The sequence below is a fragment of the Suricata suricatta genome, chromosome 5, assembly GCF_006229205.1.
Source record: "Suricata suricatta isolate VVHF042 chromosome 5, meerkat_22Aug2017_6uvM2_HiC, whole genome shotgun sequence".
In the NCBI taxonomy this organism is placed as follows: Eukaryota; Metazoa; Chordata; class Mammalia; order Carnivora; family Herpestidae; genus Suricata; species Suricata suricatta.
Genome location: NC_043704.1, coordinates 8643933 through 8664185, shown reverse-complemented (window position 1 = coordinate 8664185; position 20253 = coordinate 8643933). Strand labels below are relative to the sequence as shown.

Below are 20253 nucleotides of genomic sequence, written 5' to 3'. Positions count from 1 at the left end.
AGGTTTAACATAGGAATACGATCCCTGCTGTCCTAAACTATTCACATTTGTTAATAGCCCCTTCCCTGAACACTGTCATTCCCAGGGACGGTCCTACAAAGACAGTTCTGAGGACTAAGTTGAGCACCATTTCGGTATTTTTCTAGGCAGAAAACAGAGAGCCTGTGTGCTAGAATGTTCCACAATACAGCCATCTACACCCTGGCTGAGGACCTAGTCATTATTATTCCGGACGGATAGTCCACATCCTGTCCAGAGGTCACTATGGGAACAGGCTGGCAGAGAAAAACCAGTTGTAGAAATGCATGCAGAGGTCATTGAGAACGACAGGGCACAAGATCCATCCAACATCAAAGGAGACTTCTAGTGTGTTCCCATTTGTTTATAATAATTCTCCACCACAAGGGGCTGCTTGGTAGCCTGGTGTTTTAATGTTTATTTACTTTTGAGAGAGAGAAAGAGAAAGCGTGAGTGAGCTTGAGTGGGGGAGGGGCAGAGAGAGAGGGAGACACAGACTCTGAAGCAGGCTCTAGCTCTGAGCCATCAGCACAGAGCCCGACATGGGGCTTGAACTCTCGGACCACAAGATCATGACCTGAGCTGAAGTCAGATGTTTAACCAACTGAGCCACCCAGGCACCCCAGTAACCTGATGTTTTAAAAACAAACCACACCACCTGTGACCCAGCACCATGACGGGCCCTTGACGGAGAGTGTGAGGCCCATAACAGCTTTGAGAATGATTAAAATGTGATTCTTGGTCAGATAACTTTCCAAGGCTCCAGAGCCTGTTGGAGAGAATTCGAGAGAGAGGAGGAATGCCTAGTCTCCCCCAGCACCTATGAAGCGTGAGGAAACGCTGTGCTGCCTTATGCGGTAGTTCTGTTTGGCAGTTTCTATTGTCAAATAGCTTTTAAAAGAATCTTGAGCCAAATCAGATACATATACCTTTATTTTTTGCAAGGGGGCTTGTCATTCACCCATAAAATCCAAAGTCCTGGGCTGGAATTCCTTACAGGCCAAGGGCTCTGTTGTTCATCCACCACGGAAGTGGGTGAGGAATGCTTCATTGCCCAGCTTCTGCTACCACGTGAGCAGGGAGCCCAAGGTTTGCACGGCACACACCCTTCCAGGTCTTTTCTGCAGAGCTGGGCCCCCTCATCACTGCCCCGGATCCCTGGGACCTTCAGTTGAGCTGGGCCCCAGCACCTGGATTCAAGGTAAGAACCCCAGAGTCTTTCCCGCTGGCCACCCAGGGTGGTATGGAGGGAAGGGAAAAAGAAAACATTCAAACCTCAAAAGACAGGAGAATTTCTGGAAGGTCCAACCAAAATGATTCATCTTGACCTCAGGCATGATTTTTTTCCCTTACTCTCTGCTCTTTTTCATTTCAACTAATATATATCTTACTGATTTGAAGAAAACTTCCATGTTTGAAAGGCCTAGGGCTTAAATATAAGTAAGCACTCTATTATGGGGTTGCAATTAAAATACAGTTCTAACTTAGGAAAAAGAGTGATGAATACTTGTACCCCATCCTGTAAAGACTGAAACCCCAATTTGTTTGCTGGAACAAAGGCTTTGGGTGTACAACTATAAGTAAAGAAGGAGCATGCTTCTAAAAATAGCAGTTAGCGATTCATTCAGATTAAATTTACAAATAAATAACTTGCAGAATTAGCGCTGATATTTGAGACTTAAAGACCTTGACTTCAATGACAAGGTGTCTGACAAATGTGGCTGTTTGAACAAGCATGTACTGAGGTTCACTTCTTCCAATATGCATTGTAGTACCCACAAAACGCACGGCTTGTGAAAAGGGGTAAGATGTTTAACATATTAAATGATAGTTAGCTAGTAGCCTGGTTTTCCTTACTGATTGTCCAATTGGTCACATTTTACCTGAGGCTTTTCGGATCTGCTTAAGGCAGATAACTCTAATTCACAAGTTTTGAGAGTGAAAAAGATCCTACATAGATTGCTGTAAATTCATCTCAGCTCTGAGAGGTGACTCATATGTATATAACTCTATTTAATATCCCTAGCTATTCATTCTGACATTTGAAAAGCTCCTTCCCTTTCTTTCACTTCCTTTTCCCTTCCTTTCCTTTCCCTTCCTTCCTTTTCTTCCTTCCTTCCTTTCTTCTTTCTTTCTTCCTTCCTTCCTTTCTTTCTTTCTCTCCTTCCTTCCTTCCTTCCTTCCTTCCTTCCTTCCTTCCTTCCTTCCTTCCTTCCTTCCTTCCTTCTTTCCTTCCTTGGAATCTTTTAACCCCTTTTCCCCCATACTGATGAATCAATTTCCCCAGCTTGCAAATAATTAGAACCTCTTCATCTCTAAGAATGTTCTTGTCAGTCTGTTCCAATGTCCTAACAATAGCTTCTCAATTACCCATGACACCTGAGATTTCTCCCACCAGAATTCAAGCTATGTATTTTCACAGGGCAATTTATCTTTAAAACCAGGATGGTCCATAAGACGAAGGGTTTAGTCAGCCCAGAGTTGTGTTACTGTGCAGCTGCATTTCTGAGCACCAGTAGTTACACATTCAAGGTACACGTTACAGAGGTAAATGAAGTCTCGGATTTTTGCAATGTTCACCACTGCCCATGCTGAAGAGAGCTTGGAGGCCATTTTGCCCAACCCTTTCATTTTACAGATGAGGAAAACAGGCCTAATTGATAGCTGGTGATACTAAATTATACCCCTTTTAAAACTCAATAGCAGAGTTAGTAGGCTTCTTAATGTGTTCAATTACCTTATGGATTCCACGAGCTGATGAGTGCACTGTGACCTTGAGCATTTACATTCTGTGGTTTTTAGATGTTTATTTTTCTAACATGGTATTTGTAATCCTGAGTCCCGGTAACCTTTTACTGCTGAGGCTTTGCTGCTCCCCAGCTCCGGGCATCTCCCCTCTTCATACTCAGCCAGGGCTCCCAGGGTGCTCAGCCTCGGCACCTGCAAAGTCATGGTAGGTGTAACCAAGAGACCAGGTCCTGAGGCTGCTTGAACTCCTTCATCTCTTTTAATTTTTTTTAATGTTTTAAATTTAATTTTGAGAGAGAGAGAGACAGCATGAGCAGGGGAGGGTCAGAGAGAGACAGAGAGACATAGAATATGAAGACAGACTCCAGGCTCTGAGCTAGCTGTCAGCACAGAGCCTGATGCAGGGTTCAAACCAATGAACTGTGAGATCATGACCTGAGCTGAAGTTGGATGCTTAACCAACTGAGCCACCCAGCTATCCCATCTCTTGTCTTTTCTTGTCTCCTGGCCTCTTGAGAGCTAGCTTTGGTTTCTTTCACATCTTTCAGCCCTGCTCATATTTCCCCAAAGGACCATCTGGAGTCTATTCCCTGGACTAAAGGCACAGTTCATCAACTTTCCTCTTCTATTGCTCCATGTTTTTTCTATAACTTTTTCTATTTTTCTTCCTCTTTCTCTCAGCTGGAATAGAAGCTTTATGAAAACAAAGATTTTTCTTGTACCGTTGTGTCCCCAATATTTGGAAGAGTCTGGAAAGTCGTAAGTGCTCAATAAATACATGAGGAGTAGGTGTAACTTTTCCTCTTTCCCTTCTGTCTTAGGGAAACAGATGTCCCCCACTTTTCTAGGACTTTCCCCTGGGAGCCAGTGTCTCCTGTTCACCCTCAAATCTTTGACCCCTAGAACACGTCCTCTTTCCTGAAATCTCATTCCCCTAGTTGTCCACCCTGATGAGCTACATGGCTGCCTAACCAACCACGCTGCTGCTCTTCCTCCAGCTGCGTTGCTGGAAGGTCTTCCATCTTCTCAATGCAGGCAGTCTCCAAGATTCAGCCCTCAGCTTCCTTCTGCTTTTGGCATTTTTCTTTTGTACAGATCTCATTGGTTCATGTGTTTCACTTCTGCTCCTGTGAGGTGATTCCTAAATCTTCATCACCAGCCCCAAATTTATGTCTTAGGGAAGAACACTTCAAAGCAAACATGCTGAGAGCCAATCTCACGGCATTGCCTTCAATACTCTCTGTCATGTGAGTCTTCCTCTTCATCCAGGAACCAAACCAGAGAGACCCTCCAGCTCCTGTTCCCCCCCCACCACTTCACATCTAATATGTGTGGGAGCTTTTACCTGTTGATAAGCCAAGGTGGTGATGCCCTGGAGGTCATGTATTGCATTATTTTTATTGCATTAACAGCATCCTACATAGTCTCTTTATATCCACTCTCCCTGTCTCAGTCTGTCTTGCTACATGAGGCTGGCTTCTTTTTACCTGTTGAAAGATCAAACTGTTCAGTTTGACCTCCAGAGCTTTTAAAAATCTATTGCCACTATAATTTTCAATATTTCCTGATACTAAATTTCCTAAGGTACTACAGTAATTCTTAACCATCAATACACACTGGAAGCAAATAGCCAATTTTGAAAAAGTACCAAGACTCAGGCTCCTAATAATATGTTGCTTCTTTCCCTCACCCTGATGAGAGATTCTGTTTCAGTTGATGTGTGGAGAAGCCAAGGTATTAGGGCATTTAAAAATTTCCCCATATGTTTCTTATATGCAACCATAGTTGGAATTACTGATATAACCTATGATCCAATCAAATGAACCTACTCAAGAAAATGAGTTGCCAACCATATCATACTTTATTTTTTTTTGCCTGGGCAGTTCCTCTCACAGACAGTTGTCTTTCTTCTAGTTCCTCTTCCCACAGAAATCCATGAAGACAAATGTGATTCTTCCAGTTGGAAAGAATTGATCCTTTCTCGGATGTTTTCTGTATGTTTCTATGTATTATATTTATTCATATCAGCTGGGAAGACACTGTGTTAGATAAGGACAATATAGAGTATTAGAATAAGACAAAGTCCTTGTATTTATGCAGCATACAGACTTGTGGGATGGGGGAAAACGTAAAGCAATAAACATCATAACTTTTATTACAGAAGTGTATAAATGTCCCTAAGAGTTAGCCAGAAAGGATCCTACTCTGCTTGCTGTTATAACAATTCATGTATATGTCATCTCCTCTATTAGATGATAAAACTATTAGATGACCAGGCATAAGATCGTATTTTTCTTACAATAGTCTTTAATACTTGCCGAATAAGTCAGCGAGAGAGTGAATGAGTGAATAAATGATATGTTGGTGATTAGGAGTCACTAGGGAATACTAACAGCTTCTAGAAAATAATGACCCAGATAGAGGTGTTATCCCACTGGAGTTTAAAATCCATGGCATCATTTTTAATCCTACGCTATATATGGTTTTAGTTTTCCTCATTCATTCCACAGCTTATTTTAAACGGTCATAGAAATAGCATTAGAAACTAGATCTTATTTCTCATGACCGAGCAGGTGGTAACAGACTGCCCCAAACAATGTTTAGTCCCTTTGATTTTGGTAAGAAAATCCTAGAAATCAAATGTGATGGTTTGATGGATGAAAGGAAGAACTGGGGGGTGGGGGGAGAGATTGGAAGAAGCACCTGCTCACTGTATGGATTCATGAGCCTTCCCTCCTTTCCTTCTGACCTTACCATGGTCGTCAAGTTAAGTCCTTGGGATTTTTAAAGATGTTGTTGAGAAAGCTGCTAAAATGGCCACCAAGTGAATGAAGACAGAGAGGATTCTGCAACAATTTCCAGGCAAATTTTGTGTCTGTGTGAGTACGGGCAGCCGGGTAACTAAGGAAGGAAACAAAGCACATGTGAACATAATTATACGTCTTTAGTGGAAACTTCTAACGCTTCAAGTAACTGCAGGTATGATTAATCATTCCCGTAAAAGTAAACCATCCTTGGGGAGCAGAGCTATATCCGAACATCCATGTACGTATTCTTGGAGGACATCAGTGAATCACAGAATAAGGGTCGGCAACGGAGGAAGCTGAAATGGTCAGGCCAACTTCCGGGAGTGTCTGAGTCGGGACACATGAAAGGAAGCATTCCTGAACCCGGTGAATTGTTAGCACAGTGGGAACTCATTTCCCACAGAGATAAAACAATATGTGACTATAAGTCACTTCAGAGCAAGAATTTAGAAAACTTCACATGTAATGATAAATATGTCAAAACCACTCATAGGTTTTGGGCCATGTCTTTGATCTTCATTCATTTTTTAATTTCTGGATTGGTTATTAATCCATTTGTTGACTCATTTATAGAGTCATAAGTATGAGTCATCAAACCTTTTTTTCTTTGAGCACCTACTAAATGCCGGGCGCTGTGTTTCTGTGGATATAGAGATGAATGTGGCCCAACCTCTACTCTCAAAGAACTCACTATCCAGAAGGGGAGATAGATACATTCAGAGAAAGTCATGATACTGGAGTGAGGGTCGTGATACCTTATAGCAGTCAAGGAGAGGCAGGTCTTAAATGAACCCTCAGTGGGAAGACTTAGCTGGGGAACCATGGGGGTTTCATCTGGGGGATCTGGTACTAGGATGGGCCTTTCAGGCAGTGGACACACTCGGAGCAAAGGCAGGTAGAAAGATGTGGGGCAGCATGCAGTGTTCTGAAAGTGCAGATCACCATCACTGAGACATGGATGATGGCGTGAAGATCCAGAGATGTACCCAAAATGGCAGCCAGGGGCTCTGACCTAGAAGACTCCAAAATTGCATAACAAGTTTAGACTTTATCATGTAAGATATGAAAAACAGTTTGAAGACTGACTTGAGGGACTGACACAGACACGTTCTCATTTTTGAAAAGGAGATTGGCTCTAAAAGGGGGTCTGAGTAAAGAGGGGCTGAAAAGAGGCCAGGGGCACAGTGAGCAGCATGAAGCCCTTGAAAGAGCAGAGGATCAGGGTATGGAAACAAGAATTAATCCACAGGCAGAACTGAAGACCATGTGTTGTGGTTCTAAAGGAAATGTGGGAAGAGAGGCGGACTGAGTCAGGCTTGGCTGGCTGTGGAGCCACTCCTAGGAAGAAAGAATAGAGGCATAGCAGCAGCTTCAGGGTGGGGGTGTTGCAAGGCAGCCCCATGAACTTCCAGGGAATTCTGGCTTCATAGCATGTCCTCGCCTGCATCTTTCAGCAGTAAGTGGACCGAGGTAAAGGAACTCTTTCTCCACTTCACTCATCAACACACCGATATATGGGAGCGTTCATTTTGAGCCATGGCTGCTCTTCCCAGCACTGGAATATTCCAAACTGCCTTTGCTTCCATTCATTCATCCATTTATTTGTTCATTCATAAACATTGAGCTCCTGCTGGATCTCGACACTGGCACACGCAACATAGGGTATGACAGCTTATGTTCCAACAAGAGACAATGGAGGGTGATATGTGAGCTGGAGTTTGAGTCAGACCTGGATCTAAATATTGTCACCATGGCTGACTAGTTGCATGGTCTTAGGCGAGCTTTCAAGCTTATTGGAACCCCTTACTTCTCCCAGAGTTTTGCCAGAGTTACTCTGAAGTTTGGAGTTCAGGAATATGAACCTGCCAACCCAGTGCTGGGCACGTGTATGCTCTCAGCTAATGGCTGCTGTTAATTTTACCATTGTTATTGCAATTAGATATACAGAAGTAAACCAACAGTTTCTCCACCCTGAGATAAATATTCTGAGAGACAGAGCACAGGGATGGGGGAGCACGTAGGGCAGGCATTTAACCCTTGAGAATGGGGGAAGCACATCCCTAGAATGAACAAGTTCTCAAAAGTAGACAGGAGGAAGCAGGTGAAGAAAGGGAGAGAGCTTTCTAGCAGATGCCCTGGAACATTTGAAGGTATTGAATCAGTCAATAGAGGACCAGCCCATTTGGGCAATCGTGAGTCATTCAGCACGGCTTGCACAGGCTGCAGAGAAGTTGATGCCAAGAGATAGGTGGGGTGGCTCCTGATGGACTCGCACACCATGTTCATAAGGTCAAAGAATCAGACCTTGGTTTGTAGATAACTAGGGCTGCTGAGCTGGACAGTGGAGGAGAGATTTCAGGGATCATCAGGGCTGCCCCATGGGAATGTCTTAGAGGGACAGCCACTGGGGACAGGTAGCTGGTTACAAGCCTCCTGTGGTCACCAAAGAAAGAAAGTCTGTGCCTCTAAACCAAGGTGGTAGGGGTGAGAAGTGAGAGGGGCAGCTTCAAGGGATATTGATGTGAACTAGGGGTCCTCAAGGCTTGGCTGTGTGATGCAAGACAATTCTCCTCAGCAGAACCTTTTGTCCCTCCCACAACCCAAAGACAGTAATTTGGCTTTTCTTATTCCAGGAGGGATATCTACCAATGATCAAAAAGGAACAAGAGATGGGGCTCAGGAAACACAAGAGGGCATTGCCCAAGGTTTGCAACCAGGGTCTTGGTCCCAATTTCACCTTCTGAAAATGGAATCTCTTGACTGAAAATAGGGCTGAAGACAGATCCAAGACAGAGCATGAAGAACTGGCCAACTAGATGTAATTTGGGGACCAACTCATGTCAAACGGCCAATGTAATGGCACTTGAGGACTTCTCTTTCATCCACTCCACTGTCCTTGCTAATCCTGAAAACGTGATCTCAGGCACCGAGTCTGAGCTCTGTGGGCTGTATTATGTTTGTGTGGGAAGTGGGCCTATATTGGGAGGAAGTATCATTCACATTTGATCACACATCACTTCCTTGATAACAGCCCCACAGCAGAGAAGATGCAGATATTAGAGAATGGGTTTGAAACAACTATTGCCTAGCAGAAAGTGGCTCAGAAATTAAGCCAGGGCATGTGGTTCAAATTGGACCAAAATCGTCTTGAATGTTGAATGGGGACACACGTGAATGGCTGGCTGAGTAGCCTCTGTGAATTATGAGAATCATTTTGTCAATATTGTGTGTGTGGGTGTGTGTGTGTGCATGTATGCTTTCATTCACAAATATTCATTGAGCACTATATATGTACGTGTGTTATTTTTCTCCTCTTCCTTTGGACAGCGAACATTTGTAACCCACTGACTTTCAACACTAGGATCCCATCAGGGTAAGGGTGGATGGAGGTAGCTGTTACTAGTCAGAGACTTCTGACTAAGCTTTCTTCTGCTTCACTCTAGAGCCACGGGACTTTTCATAATTAGGAATCATCAAAACATTGTTTTCTAGTTACTCTATTAGTAAAGGAGAACCAACACTGGAAAAGAATTATTAAATACAGGACTGACTTGTGATGTTGTGTGGTGATTATAAAGAGTGTTTTTTTAAAAAATGAAGTTAGTTAGTGACCTTGACCTTGAACTTTCTTCCAGAGGTAAGGCTCCTTTCTCAATAGAGTTTTGTGAGGGCAATCAGCTGGTGATGGCCATCCACGGGAGAGAAAAGGGTCACTGAAACCATTCTCTGTGTTCTGTGTTGTGTCGTTCAGATGAGGAACTCCAGTTGCAAAATGCTGATTGCACACCACAGCCAGTTCCCACCTCCTCGCTGGGAGGCCATTAGAAATGCACGTTCGCAGCCCTCAGCACAAAGCTTCTGAGTCAGAATCTGCATTTTTACAGGATCCCCAGGGCATCTGTCTGCATATTAAGGCTTCATAAGCACTGGTTTAAAGCCTCGGATTGTGGGTGCCTGAGTGGCTCAGTCCTGAGCGTCCAACTTCGGTTCAACTCATGATCTCATGGTTTCTGAGTTCAAGCCCTCATTGGGCTCTCTGCTGTCAGCACAGAACCCACTTTGAGTCCTCTGTCTTCCTCTCTGTCTCTCTCAAAAATAAATAAACATTGAAAAATAATAAGCACTGGATTCAAAAATATATAATCCCCTACCCTGCCACATACCGCACATACACACACACCACAAATACAGAAGAACGTATGCACATACACACATACCACACACATACCACATACACACACACAAACACATACACATACACCACACACACACACACACACACACACCATACGCACATATGCCACACAAGAGAACACTTTGGACTTACAGGCACGATACATACTTTTGTACGTATAAGTACTAATATGCATGTACTAGTATGTAGTAATATGTACATTTTTAAAGATGCATAACATATAAACAAACATTGAAAAGGTTAAAGTAGAAACCCAGTTTGAATATTTCAGTTCTGTCCTTGCTCTTGGATTCCTGAGGTACAAAATGTCAGAGACTTCTGTTCTGAGGAATCAAACAGAGCTAGCGCTCGAAAGGATCTTAAAGCCTTTCACTTATGATGGTGAGTGTGCAGAACATGAAACACATAGAAAGTAACTGGGTTAAGCTCAACTGAAGATATTTATGTCCTTGTGCTTGTCAACGTTACCAGAGTGAGAAACGTAAGACCCATTTTCTCTTCAAGGCAGGATCTTGTAGGATATTCTTTGAGCTATGACTCAAAATTGGAAGTCTAAACCTTTGTTGCTAGTTCAGTGATTCAAGTCAGGGGCACGTTTGTACTCTCTTCTCTCTGATGTGCCAGGCTTTGGACTGGCTTCCCCTCTGACCCAAAACATCAGATGGCATATCTTTAAATGAGTTTTATCAGATACTAAGTCTGGACAGCTGGGAGTCACTTGCATGGCGTCTTTGGCTACTCCACTCTTCCTTCTAACATTACATCTCCACCACGTGGCAGTATTTGTGTTGGCCTTAGGATTAAAAGTTAAATTAAGGGGGCGCCTGGGTGGCTCAGTTGGTTAAGCGTCCAAATTTAGCTCAGGTCATGATCTCATGGTTTGTGGGTTTGAGCCTGGATCAGGCTCCAGGCTCTGTGTTGACAGCTCAAAACCTGGAGCCTGCTTTTGGATTCTGCATCTCCCTCTCTCTCTGCCCCTCCCCCACTCATGCTCTGTCTCTCTGTCTGTCTCTCTCTCTCTCTCAAAAATAAATAAACGTTAAATTTTAAAAATTATCAATGAAACACACCCTCACTGTGCCTGGTTTAAGGGGAAAGAGGAGTCTCAGACACATCACTGCAGCCACAATTATTACTGTGAGGTGTGAACCACTTGCAAAAGGCAGAGGAAATGAACAAGAGGAATTCTCCTTGAAAGCTAAAGGAAGGGGTATTTAAGCTGGGCTTTGAGAGATAAATAGGAGTGTGCCAGACATAGGGCATAGAAAAGGAATTTGGGGTAAAGGGACCTGCCTGAACAAAGGCATGGAGCAGGAAACCTGCCTGTTGGGTGAAATGCAAACTCCTCCAACCCCGTCGATTAAATGAAGCCTTCAGTTGACATAAAATAATAACCCGAATATTAACCTTGAACACTTCCTGAACACTGGGTTCCTGGGGTTGTACAACCTAAAGGTCTCTGAAAGTAAATTATTTCATATGGTTTGGCCACAACAGTGTGTGGAAAGTTTCTCAGTAGGGTACAGTGCATACTTCTCATTTACAGTAAAATCTGGAATGTTTGGGAATGGTCTGTACTAGGGAAATTGAATTTTCAGATTAACTCCATAAAATGGAAAGTCTGGTTGAAAAACCTTTTTAATTCTGTTTTCCTTTGAAGAGATAACTGCTACAGACATGGTAGATGCATTTCGTTTTAATCTTACGTAGAAAGGAGACATGGAGCAAATGCATTGTATGTCCCGCTTTTCAAATTCCTATTTTCAATGGAAAGCATTTAGCATTTTTCTATCGTTTTTATTTTAGTTATTTATTTTTTATTTTTTAAATGTTTATTTATTTTTGAGAAAGAGAATGACAGCGTGAGCAGGGGAGGGTCACAGAGACAGGGAGGCACAGAATTGGAATACAGGCTCCAGGCTCTGACCTAGTTGTGAACACAGAGCCGGACACAGGGCTCGAACCCACGAACTGTGAGATCATGACCTGAGCTGAAGCCAGATGCTTAACTGAGCCACCCAGGCACCCCTTGCCATCGTTTTTAAAGACTACACACTATTTTAGCTTATAAACATTTTAGGTTTCAAACCATTTCTTTCTTATTGGTGATGTAAGTTGATCTGAATGTTTCAATACTGTAACTAATGCAGAAGACATTCTTATACATAATCTCAACTTACACTTCCTATTGATTCTTAGACATAAAGTCACTGGGTCAGAGAGTATAAACAAAGAGGTGTTCATTTTATTTTATTTTTGATGTTTATTTATTTTTGAAAGAGGAAGAGACAGAGCAGGGGAGGAGCAGAGAGAGAGGGAGACACAGAGTCGGAAGCAGGCTCCAGGCTCTGAGTTGTCAGCACAGATCCCGACGCAGGGCTCGAACCCACGAACTGTGAGATCATAACGTGAGCTGACGTGGGACGCTTAACTGAGCCATCCAGGTGCCCTAGTTTTTTTTTGAAGTATATGTTTATAAAGGTTGCTCTTTGGGGGGAGGGGCAATGGGTTTTTTTTTATTCATTTGCAAGAACTTGCTGTGATAAAAAATAAGAACCCTCTGCAGTTATCTATGTGAAACGCAATTTCCTTTTGGTACGTCATAGTCTGTGTAGTCTGTTTATTGTAAACACCTCATGATAATAGCTCCTCTGTAATAACCAGTGTGAGAGGCAGCTTTACGTATCACAACCTCACCCGGCCCCATCCTGTGTAAGAACTTCTTTTGTCACTATTCTGCAGATGAGAAACTGAGCACAGAGGGGTTAAGAAAACTGTCGAAAGTCACACAGTTACTATTAACAGAAGCGGGATCCTGTACGCTTAACCTTTATGCTGTTTATGAAGAAAGGTGTTTCGTTGTTTTTTAAAGTACAGAGGAGGTAATATTCAACCTGACTTTTAAAGAACAGGTCAAAGGTAACTGAGAAGGGGAGAATAAGAACCTATAGGAAGGAAAGGCCTGTGGGAGACAAGGATCCCCGAGGGCATTGAACTTGTGGGGGGAGAGGCAGCCATGCAGCCAGGCTACATCCTGAAGGGAAGAAAGACAAACAGGGAGCAAGGGCTGAGGCTTAGTGGAGACTTTACCTTTGCAAAGCTGTGCAAGACTTATCCTGTCAGCATAGGAGGATTTATAAAGAGGAGTGTTGTCAGAACAACTACTCTGTGGATGAGTAAGCTTTCTTTCTTCCTGGTAAGAGCTGTGATGAAATCGTGGTCACATCAAGTTGCATGTGCCTGAATAGCACATTTACTGTAAAAATCCAGCTTCACAATTCTGAGAAATGGAACGTGTCAGGCTCTGAAGACAGAGGCTTCTGTGTGGGTCTGAGCTGTCATTTCCCTGTTTGTTTCCACGTAAGGACAAACCGTAGGGTGGCTTCCGAGGAAGGGGTGTTGGGATGTCTCCCCATGGGGACTGTTGCACGGATCGCACGTGCACAGGCGACCTGGTCACTGCCAACCCGGGCCGTGCGGTGCTGTCCTTCTGCATGAGGAATGAACTGTGTTTCCTTTTTTTTTCTTTAATTTTTTAATAGGTTTTTTTTTTTTTTTTTTTTTTTTTGAGAGACAGAGACAGCATGAGAGGGGAGGGTCAGTGAGAGAGGGAAATACAGAGTCCGAAGCAGGCTCCAGGCTCTGAGCTAGCTGTCAGCACAGAGCCCGGCGTGGGGCTCGAACCCACGAACTGTGAGATCATGACCTGAGCTGAAGCCGGACGCTTCACCGACTGAGCCACCCAGGCGCCCCTGAACTGTGTTTCTAATTGCTCAGTGTCCTAGCTGTGCTTCCAGAAGAGACGAATATTGCTTCAAATGTCAGGAGCGTCCCTGGGGAAATCAATCAAGGAGGATTCAATGCGTTGGCTTAATTTCTGGGACAGTATCCGCATCACTGAAGGAGGCGGCCTCTTTCACAACAGGGTTTAAGCTCAGGTCCGTGGAACCCCGGGGACGGTTAGGCATAAAGTGTCCATGGCCTAGGCTGGGGGTGGGGGGCGAAGAACAGTTTGTTCTCAATCACCTTGGACTAAAATGTGTACTTTTTTTTTTTTTTTTTACTATGTATGGGGAACACACTGTACTCCTTTTAGCCCCCACTGGGATTTGGTCACAGAGGGAATCAGAGTATTTCCACTTTACATTACAGTTGTTTCCAAGATTCAAAATACCATTTCTGTTCACCGCACCTTCAAAATGTTAGCTCTTATTAATGCTTGAGAAGGAAGCTCATTTGTGTTTTCTAAAGTGCTTTAATGAGTGCATTTTACTGTTACTGGTGTCGTTTGTAATCATACTTCTTTTTTCATGTTTATTTATTTATTTGTTGAGAGAGAGGGAGAGAGGGAGAGAGGGAGAGAGGGAGAGAGGGAGAGAGGGAGAGAGAAAGAAATTGAGAATCCCAAGCAGGCTCTGTGCTGTCAGCATCAAGCTGGACATGGGGCTCAAGCTCACAAACTGTGAGATTATGATCTGAGTCCAAACCAGGGTCAGACGTTTAACTGACTGAGCCACCCAGGCCCCCCCGTAATCATATTTCTTTTATTCTTATCTGTCTAAACCTATTCTGAGAAGGCAGTTTGACCAAAAGGACCCTAATGCAAAAGTGGCTAAGGACCCCCAAGCTAAAAGATGAAAACAGAGGCCAGCTAATTAGACGTTCTGACACTTTCCAATGAATCAGGCATGAAATGGCCTCTCTCTCTCTCTCTCATCCTAGAATGGTTATATTTATCTGCAGTGTTCTCAGTACTGGCTGTTCTTCTAAGAATGTCTGTGCAGTAAACCTTGTCTTTACAGTTTTTGAACTTCCGAGCTACCCAGGAGCATACATTTGCTCTTCCCTAGGGATGCCAGATTTAGAAAATAAAAATAGAGGTCTCTTGGGGCACCTGGATGGCTCAGCTGGTTGGGCATCTGACTTCACCTCAGGTCTGTGAGTTCAAGCCCTGTGTCAGGCTCTGTGCTGACAGCTGCTTTGGATTCTGGGTCTCCCTCTCTTTGCCCCTCCCCTGCCCATGCTCTCTCTCTCTCTCTCTGTCTCTGTCTCTCTCAAAAATAAATAAATGAAAAAAAATTTTAAGTATAGGTCTCCTTTATGATATACATATATAGTACATGTTTATGGATTTCACATAAACAAGAAATAATTTTAGTATAAGTATACATCAAATACTGCATGGGACATAGTTATCCTAGAAAATTGTTGGTGGTCCACCTGGAATTCATTTTTGACTGGGAATCTCATATTCTACCTACTAACCCCTAAAAACTCCAAAATTGGCCTGATAGTCCTCCAGCTAATTAACTATGGATGGCTAGAAAGTGTCTTCTGAGCTGTTTACTGATGGAGATTGACTGCCAAGGGTATCAGACTTCGATTGGATGGAAAGGGATTTTGAAGTTTGAGATTTTCTTATTATCTCTCAGTGATCATAAGCACCTATGTTTTCAACTTTGGGACAAGCAGATAGCTCAGAAATATGACCATTCCTTCATGTCAATTGACCACAATCCAAGAATTTGGGAATAAACTACGTTCCCCTAAGATCCCGTGATATCCCGTCTCCCTATCAGACAAATGTGGTCAAAGTTGAGACCGACAGTGAGACTGAATTTCAAAACCTTTTGACACTCATCCCATTGGTAAGTAACCAGGATCCAAATCAAGCAAAAGTCTTGATTTCCTTTGTCTGGGATGAGATCCCAATTATGATTATACTGTGCGTGGAAATCAACCAGGAGAGAATTCTGCTCTTGTGTCCAGGTGAATCACTCCCAAGCCCATTAATCACCAATTGATAGAGACCAACAATTCCAAATTTATTCTAAACAGAAGAAAAAGTAGGCAGCGTGCAGCCAGAAAAACAAGGCAGCCTGAAGTCGGTATGTAGATTTATAAAGTGATACTCTTTTTATATTTCTATGCATTTCTTATAGTAAAAATATTATATATGTGAGGCCAAGAAAGATGGGAGGGGTTAAAGGTGGTGGATTCAATCTCTCAGTGAGTGAGAGATTCATTAAGGGGGAAATCAATGTGAAAGCTTGATGTAATGACACATTGTAACAACAACACAGAGCTCTAGTCTCCAGCGAATAGTACTAAGATGAAGGTGACAGAAAACCAACCTCCTGGCGGGCTTCCCATTTTTTCCCTTCCACTTTTAATGCTCCAACTATGCTCAGCTCGAGTTTTATTAAACAGAATACACCAAATAAAAGATTTATTTCTCTACAAGTACTGTCTGCAAAAGCAGATGCCTTCCATTCTCATGTATCCCAGGTTCCATCAGACAAACCCAACGCTCTGCGTTTTCTTCTCTAGCTAAAATCTGAATGGGACCCTGTTGAGCTGCCTTCTCTCTGTTACATTTGAACTCATCCAGGCAAGAGTAGTGAGTATCCACGAGTTAGTTAAAGAAATCTCTTCCCTGAAGAGAAAACTGGGGCCAGTGCGTTAGGGAGGCTAACGCAATACAATTCGCCTTGGGATTTTTTTTCCCCTCAGACATAAATTTTCCTGTTTTACCAGTCATTCCACAACAATGCATGTCCAAGCCATGCTGTGATTAGAGGGGAGAGTATGCTTATTACCCAAGTTCTTCACATGTCGGAGCACGGAGAGACCAAGGGTGGTAAACCAAAGGAAATTTCCATTTGCTGTTTAGTTACTGCATGCTCTTACACTATAGGAAAGTTAGCTGTTATTAAATAATAACGTTCAGCTAAGTTGGTCACTTGTAACAACAGACAGATGTATAATGTTTTATTTAGGTTAGCCAGCTCTTTCACGAATAAAGGGCTTGAAATTAAACTGTCTTTACCAAAATATTCTGCAAATGATACTCCTGCCTTATTCCAGTGCTCGGAGTCTTTGCCATGGAAAATGGAAAATGAGTCTCCTGTTGAACCTTGTGTCTGTTTAAACTTGTTTTTGCAGAGTAGAGAAGGGTTGATGTTCTATGGAATGAAAAAAAATTAAAAAAAGAAAAGAATCTGCATTGAAGAATAAAGGGTATAACTATGTAAACCACACTGAGAGATGGAAAAGGATTTTTTTTTAGTACTTATGGAATTTGAAACAATAATAATGGAATGGAAACATAGGGAAAAGGCTAAATATTTGACCACAGAGGCAGATTGGATCATTAGACACTCACATGCAACGCAAAAATGCAGGATCTGTCTTTAAAGGAGGACTTTTTGCTTTTCCAATGGATAAGAAGGCAAAAAAAGGACTCCGTCAACCCACCAAGTCACTGCTGACCAACTCTGGCCATATAATCCTTCTGGAAGTTGGGTTCTTCTTAAGACACAGGGATTGCGGGCAGCGCCTGTGAGGTTGTGATTCATCAGCTGAAGTGTGAAACTTAAGAATTGACATTTCAAATGAGCTTTCAAGTGATACTGACTCTGTAACTTCTGTTGTGTGTGGGGGGCGGGCGGAGACAGATTCACCCTGGTCTCCGGAACCCCATCGTCAGTATCCTGTGAGATGGTTGGCTCAACTCAGGATAGTTCATGACAACAAAGACAGATACCTGCCTGTAAAATGGATTGACAGGCACAAAGCCTTGCTTGCTTCCACCCCTTACCTGGCCACTGGCTCAGTGACCCTGAACAAGTCACTCAGCCTTTTTGATCCAATTTCCCCCCCCCCAGGTTTAAAGTGCAGAGTTTAAACCGAATCAGCACTCCTAAAAGTGTTCTAGAAATGCCAGATATAGTTCAGCAGGACGTCTCAGACCCTGTAATATACAAACATGAGGTGTCAGTCTCCGATGGGTATAGATTGTAAGCTGTTTGGATGTTTGGTAGGCAAAACTTCCCCAAATTATCTGAGCACAGATCCCTTTATCTGTGGAATGCCTGCACCCTGCACTTGGGGAAGGCTGAACAAAAGACTGCTAAGACTTTGCAGCTCCAACTCTTTCAACCATAGAGTCTAGGTTCACTCCTTAGGCCTCCAACATTCTTGGGCAATGAACAGATGATACTATTCAGGGGACTTTGGGGAAACTTTCAATCAATTTCTTTCCTTTTCTCCCAAATTCTCATTTCCCCCCTTCCCCCAAGATACTGTACCTGAACTTCTATCCCCTGGGAGACTTTTCCTGGAAATTGATAACTCTACAGGGAAGCTACCATAATTGTATATTTAACCCCACTAACTTTCTCGTCTTTCTTACACCAAAGGACCCATTCCTTTGTTGGAAAGTAATGAACATTTGAGACAACCCCATTTATGTGCTTGGGAATTTCCTCTGTGTTTTATATAATTCATTAGGTGGTGCATAGTGTAGGTCACCCTCTCCAAGTGTGGCCTCAAGACCAGCGGGGCCAGCGTCCCCTGGGAGCTCATTAGAAATGCAGATTCTCAGGTTCCAGTCTAGACCCACTGAATCAGAAACTCGGGGTGGGACACAGCTATGTTTCAAGACCTGTGGTTAATCTGAGACCCATGGAAGTTAGAGACGTCATGGTGTAGAGAGGAGAAGCATGGAGCACAGGCTGAAACAAACCATGTGCCATATCATAGTTTCCTAGCCTGGAACCCTCCAGGAACAGCGGTTCCTCTTTCAGAGTCGATGTGAGAATTCAAATTAATATGCGGTCCCTTTATAAGGTCTGGCACAATATCAGCAATAAATCAATCATAGCTATTTATTCTGTAATGGATGTTAACAGGTAGTGAGCAGGAACCTCCATTATGCTGCATGAAAGTTCACTGTGTGTAGGGGTGCCTGGGTGGCTTTGTCGGTTAAGCGTCTGACTTCGGCTCAGGTCATGATCTCATGGTTTGTGGGCTTGAGACCCACGTTGGGCTCTGTGCTGACAGCTCAGAGCCTGGAGCCTGCTTTGGATTCTCTGTGTGTGTGTCTCTCTCTCTGTCCTTCCCCCACTCACACTGTCTCTCAAAAAAGGAATAAATGTTAAAAAAAATTTTTTTAAAGGAAGTTCATGGTGTGTAGAGATGCTCTTTGTGAGTTGGATTTGATGACAGAGGGCCACAGGGACTCGACAGGGACACAGCTCTGGAGACAGATCTCATTTTCCAGCAAGGTCCTCCATGTATGAACTCTGTGAACATGTGTCAATGACCTCATCAAAGCTTCCTTTCCTCATTTAGAAATTCGAGAAAATACTTTCTTCATGAGGAAAAGAGAAGGCATCCATATAATACTGTCTGTAATTGCTGTGGAAAGTTCTGGTTTCTCTTAAGTAACCCCTTGCCCAAATGAAAGTGATCAGTAATGATAACGTGTGCCTCTCATCACGGATTATGAGGCTACCTTCACTAAGTGCTTCTTGCTTGACAATTAGAGTGATATAGCATCTAAGACACTTCTATCTCCTTCTGCCCTGAAAAGTTGTCTTGTCAAGATTTAGAAGCAATTTAATGAGAATTTATTCACCTTTCCTAGTTGTCCTTACAGATCAGGCAAATCTTTCTTCCTACTGGAATCTTGTTAGATTTGGGTTTCTTTCTCTAGCATTTATTCATAGACCAACATTCAGAGTTTACAGTAGGAATGTTCTAAGACTTGATTTATTTCCTTTGAAGAGAGGATCTTTTAGGTAGGCATATAATCCTAATGTTGTAGGATTTTTTTACCACAATACCTGGGATTTGTTGTCCTGCCACTTTGAAGAATGAAGAGGTGGACGCAAAATGCACAGCAGGAAAAGGTTTGTTAGAGTATTAAGATTAGAAAGGAAGAAAGGTAGGAAAGCTCTCTTTACAGATAGGGGACATTCGAAAGTGAATGCCTGAGGACTAGAGGTGAGGGGCCTCATTTTGTAAGGTTCTGGTCAGCCCTCCTCCATCCCTTCCTCCTGTTCCTTCTCAGGTTCTACCCTTACTGGTTGTCCATTCCTGATTGCCTCTAGGTTCTGGGTGGTCCACTCCTGATTGGTTTTCATTGTATAAGGGGGGGTCTACGGCCATACTTAGGTCTTTTGTCAAATTCCTGAGGGTTTGAAACCCGAAGGGGAGTAGGTGGGGTGTGTTACATTTTTAAGAGGAACCTTATGCCTGAGGGCTTTTGCTGTGGTCAGACACTCCCAGCATTGTTCCAGAGTAGGTGTTTTTCCCCACCTGGGACCTCAGGTCCTGGTCTTTCCCTCTCTGCTTACTGAATCCTATCATATTAAGATACAAATCTTACAGCAACTGTGTCCCTGTCGTTAGGCTTCCACTAGACTGCTTCAGCAACAATCAGTTCTAAGAATCCAGTGGTTTAAGCTACGAGAGTTTTTTTTCTCACCCATGTTGCAAGTTAGCTTTGGCTCAGCTGTAGCTCCGCCGCTGGTATCTCCCTTCTCCCATTCTTCAGAAGAAGGAGCAGCCCAATCCAAGACCCACCGGACACCCTGCCAGGAGTCCAATGGCTGCCTTTGCTCAGGCAGGAGTCACTGAGGCTCGTTTCCATTGGCTAACGAAGTCACATGACCGCATCTGATACAAAAAGATGAAAAC

The 20253-nt window shown here is 43.2% G+C and overlaps 1 protein-coding gene and 1 long non-coding RNA gene across 11 annotated transcripts in view; one reads left to right on the top strand and one right to left on the bottom strand.

Annotated features, from left to right (window-relative positions):
* The window catches only part of KCNJ15 (potassium voltage-gated channel subfamily J member 15), a 73779-nt gene that overhangs the window by 44990 nt on the left and 8536 nt on the right, over positions 1–20253 (top strand). The window contains exon 1 of one of the 9 annotated variants that reach the window (XM_029938954.1): positions 655–1219. The exons of the other annotated variants lie outside the window; for them this stretch is intronic. The gene's annotated coding sequence lies outside the window, so the exon portion shown is untranslated. Of the gene's footprint in view, positions 1–654; positions 1220–20253 lie in introns of those variants that run through there. 9 annotated transcript variants of the gene reach the window in all.
* On the bottom strand, positions 4605–20179 carry LOC115291480. 2 transcript variants are annotated; one of them, XR_003908473.1, is made up of 3 exons: positions 20042–20179; positions 5521–5667; positions 4605–4805 (listed from the first exon to the last, which is right to left on the bottom strand). It is a non-coding gene; the product is annotated as an uncharacterized LOC115291480 (long non-coding RNA). The 2 variants fall into 2 exon arrangements; XR_003908472.1 differs by lacking the exon at positions 20042–20179 and adding an exon at positions 6329–6527.